This window comes from Squalius cephalus, assembly GCF_949319135.1.
Source record: "Squalius cephalus genome assembly, chromosome: 4".
Classification (NCBI taxonomy): Eukaryota; Metazoa; Chordata; class Actinopteri; order Cypriniformes; family Leuciscidae; genus Squalius; species Squalius cephalus.
Window position 1 is genome coordinate 40,945,018 of NC_137125.1, and position 5,177 is coordinate 40,950,194.

Below are 5,177 nucleotides of genomic sequence, written 5' to 3' on the forward strand. Positions count from 1 at the left end.
CACTGGAGCAAGCCGTGCTGAAGCTAATTTGAGCGTTCTGTGTCCTGTGAGGCTCTTCCGAAAACAGCCTTTCCCAGAAAGGCAAAATGTTCAACATAAATGCACGTATTGGAACCAAAAATGAAGCCTTATTTGAATTCAGCATGTTCGGGATCTAAACTACTGCATTATGCTGGGGATTTGAAAAGTAAAAACCACTAAAATATAATAATATAATTATTTTACTATAACAATATCAGTATTGCTCATTTAAAATTAAACAAACCTCTAACTTCAGCATGTCACATAAAATTGGTACATATATCGGTCCCCCCCCCGAAACAACGTAAAGGGATAGTTCACCCAAAAATGACAATTATGTCATTAATTAATTACCCTCATTTCACTCCAAACTCGTAAGACTTTCGTTCATTGTCAGAACACATCTTTTAAATGAAATCTGAGAGCTTTCTGTGTTTCTATCCATGTGACTCCAGTGGTTTAACCTCTATTTTATGAAGCGACATGGGTGCTTTGTTTGCAAAAAAACCAAAAACATAATTTACCAGTTTATTTACAAAATATTAATCTCCAATGCATGTTCACACAACAGCGTCTGCTCTCGTGTCAACACAACACGCATGCGTCGTGGTGCTCTCGTGAACGTGTCGGAGCACTCATCGCTTCATTACATTGAGGTTAAACCACTGGACCACTGGGTCACATGATGGATTACTTTAATGATGTCTGCTTTACCTTTCTGGAGCGGTAAGGAAGTGGTAGTTGCGTGGACTGTCAAAGGAGGGACACTGCAAAAAATGCTTTTCTTACTTAGTATTTTTGTTTTGTTTCCAGTCCAAATATCTATAAATTCTTAAACCAAGAAGCATTTACTAGAGAAGTAAAATGTCATAAGAAATTCTATTTTGTTTTAAGGTAAAAAGAAAGTAATTTAAGTAATTTTTGCTTAAAACAAGCAAAATTATCTGCCAATGGGGTAAGCAAAAAAATCTGAATAAGAATGGAAAACAAGAAAAAAAATCTGAATTCGAATGGAAAACAAGATTATTTTTCTTACCCCATTGGCAGATAATTTTGCTTGTTTTAAGCAAAAAATACTTAAATTACTTTATTTTTACCTTAAAACAAAATAGAATTTCTTATGTCATTTTACTTCTCTAGTAAATGCTTCTTGGTTTAAGAATTTATAGATATTTGGACTGGAAACAAAACAAAAATACTAACTAAGAAAGCATTTTTTGCAGTGGACAGAAAGATTTGTGTTCCGAAAGTGAACAAAAGTCTTGCAGTTTTGGGACGACATGAGGGTGAGTAATGACAGAATTTTAATTTTTGGGTGAACTATCCCTTTAAGGCCTGTTCACGCCCAAAACTATAAAGATAACTATAACGGTAACTATTAGCTCCCAGACCAATGGACGATATGTCAACAGTTCACGATAATGTTCTGTTTACAAAAAGCGTAAATGTTCTTAAATGTTCGCTGTAAATGTTAAAGCTCTTTAAAGTCGGGTGGATTCTGATTGGCTGACAAACTTGTTTTTTTTATCATTTATCAGCTGAATAAATATCGTTCTGAAAGTGATTCCAACGATATCGTTTCTCTGTGTCATTATAGTTAGAATTGTGATGTGAACTTCCCTATTCCTAATTAGAATGATTATTAAAACCTTTTATGATTATCATCCTTGGTGTGAATGTGTGACCAGAGTCTCATCCACCTTTTTTTATTATGTAAGAGTCATTTGTAATTTGAATGTGCGAGGCTTCCAGTAATTTGTAGCTGTACGAAACAGCTCGTTATGCACCTTTATGTTGCAAACTGGTATTTCTTATCATATTATTTTTAATTTATTGTTGTAATTATAAACGCACTGATTTGCAGCACTTTGTTATTCTTCTAGTTATTTACCTACGGTATGATGATGTAGATAATTCAGCCTTCAGATGCCTCTGCTCACAAAAACAAATGCGTTTTACATAGTTTTCAAATTACACAAGGTGAAAGACTTGCTTTGGTGATGTGGGGAAAAAAAAAACTTTTAGTAAGGAAAAGAAAAATATGTTTTTAGCCTTTTAGCCTCAATCTTAGTCTTTATGCGTGTGTTTTTGTGTGATAGGTCGCTTTGTGTGGGTAGGAATTTACAGCTAGGTCTGTCATACAACTGCTGCACATCAACAGGTACTGCAACACACACAGAGAGAGAGAGAGACCTTCTTGAGCCAGGGAAATAATATATAACCCCCTGGGCAGAAGAAGCAATTGAGAAAATCTCAAATCCATATAATTTTCCCCTTCTCCACTCTCCCACGGTAACCAGAGGCCAGTCCCTGGTGTCTGATTGGCTGACAGGTTTTAAAGGATGAAGTTGAGGTCAGACAGGAGACACAATTACTCTGTACATCTGACCTTTTGTTTTCTGCTCTTTATTACCTTTTCATTCACATCCCTCATCCACCTTTCGTCTCTCTCCCTCTCTCTATCATAGCTTTAGTGTTCCACAGAGAACCGCAGCATCACAAATCTCAGGCTGTTTACTCTGTTGCTATGGAGACAGCTCTCTCATGGTCCGTCTCTCCGTGCGCTTGACCGGTCCCTTTGCTTTATCAGAGAGAGAACATGCATACTGTATGACAACATCTTTTCTCCATCTCTTTTTCTTCTTCTAAACGCTCAGATTATTCCCTAAGGTCTGTGCTGATGAAAGCATCTTTACAGGAAGATGATGATTAAGGTGAGAAGGATGCTGGATAAACAGAGTGTAGAGTGTAAAATCTCACAGCGTATTTCAGAAATGTAGAGCTGAATATAAAACCGTGGATCAATCTATGCTCATGAAGCCTCCTGGGGCACACACAGACACACACACACACACACACGCGCAAATCGTATAGAGGGACATAATACTCGACAACCCTGATATGTTTATCTATAAGAAACCATTTGAAAATCAAAAATATAATTGATAATTAAGAAAAATGTTGTACAGAACCACTGAGAGGCTAGGTATTGCTTTTTGGTCTTGTTTTATTGAGATCTTCACACAGCAAAATGTTTCTCAACATAACATTTTCTTGTGACCTCGACCTGGATTTTCTCATGATTTCGATATAAACTGTTTTTTGAAGATCACAACTCCCTTTTCTTGTGACCTCGACATAAATTTTCTTCTCAAGATCTTAATAATAAACAGATTTTAAATGTAAAAACAAAAATTCCCATGATCTCAACATTACTTTTTTTTCTCTAGATCTCAACAAGTTGTTTTCTTTTGATGACATTATCTCAATCTAAGCTTAATTTTATTGAGCTCAACATTGTTTTCTCGCGATCTTGAATTTTTTTTTATTGATTTGTTTTCGATTTTTCCAAGGTTTTTCTCAGTACAAGTTGTTCTTTCGGAAATTTAATTTCGTTTTATCCAAAAGCAACCTAATTTTCTTGTGATCTCTTTTTTCCTATGATCTTGACAAACTAGTTTTCTCGAGATACGGATTTCATTTTTTTCCCCATTATCTCGACACAAGAAGTCGGCATAACATGAATTGCTGGGTCCCAGGAGGACACACAAAATTGAGTTCTGATCCTTGTTTCTTCTCTCTTACTCCCAGGTCTTCGGGAGAAAGAGAAAGTCTGCTCTGTGTATTCATATGTTAATCTCTTAAAATCCTTCAATATAGATTAAATGTGTCTGCTCACTGCAACCTGACAGCCTTCTGATACCTGCAAGCAAACCTCGATTTTGTGAGCCTAATTATTCAAATTGTGCATGTAATTATTCATAGTTAATGTGTCAAAGTGCTGTCACACAGAGCAGACTTCCCCTTAAAAGCTATCTCTTTCTCACTGTTTCTCAGAGGAGGGTTTGAATTTTGTAAAGCATCCCTGTGTGAATAAGGCCATGAGAATCCCTGCGCCGAGAGACCTCAAAATCTAATCTCATCTCACACACACAACATGTTATTAAGGATAAGACAAGGTCAACTTGCCATCTTAATAGATATCAACAATAGCAATTACGTGTGTTACAGAGCAGACAATGGTGTCTCTGAGTGGGCCTGGCTAAGTCCCAAGTGTGCCTGTGTAAAGGTGTGTAAATTGCTGTGCAGTTATTTTTCTTATGTGTGCATGTGCTGGATTTATAGTCAATAAAATTGGTCTGAGTATGGGATTGGCCCTTTCAGTGTGTTTTTGTGTGTATATAGAGTATATCTGAATTAAGGTGTACTATCTTGAATCATTATTCTTACATAAAACAACGGCACTATAGTGCTGTAAACTGATGTCAGCAGCAAAAATACAGTAAATCAATAATGCAGTAAAGTTACCAAAACTCAAAAGTTTTCACAGCAAAAGTTTTTTTTTTTAACCATTTTAAAGACTGAAAAAATATTTTATTGTAAAACATTTGATTTATTTGCATTTAATGTGGTGTTACTTGTCGTTTCTTTGTAATTATTTTGTAATTTGCTAGCAATTTCTGAGTGAAAATTGTTAAATCCAATTTTTTGATCCTAAACTCTCAGCTGTTGATTTCCTAACTTCAAAAGCACATTATATATACTAAAATGATGTGTTGCAAATAAGCCCACTACATTTTAATATACCTAAATATATAATTTAAGCCCACCTGTGTGGTAAACCCTCTAGGTTTTTATATGCTTAAATAAGCCCAATTCACTTTTTTTCTAAATGTAAACGCCTCACATTTTATTAAATAAACAGTTCAGTTTTGATTTAATTAGCATAACAAATGAAACAACTGCTGTTCAAACCATTATAGGTTGCAGTTTTAGTATTTGACAAATGCTTGTATTAAAAAATAAATTATATTTAAAACTATTTCCTCCAGCTATTTCCAAAAATGTTTGTTTTCCCTTGCTTAAATCTGGAAATACTAAATTTCTGCAACTAGCTCCTAACATTATTCTCTAAAACATAATACAGTTACATCACTGGTTACTGTAATCTCATCTACAATAATAGCCATAATGTAACATTATTCTATCTGATATCATCTCAAATTGACAGATCTCCATCATGTACTGTGATTAAGCTTTGCAATATCCGCAGTATAATTTGATCAATCCCACAGAGTGCTGTAAAAGCATATGAATCTGCTGATGACCTTCATTAACATTTTAATAGTAATAACACGAATATTATATATTTTAAA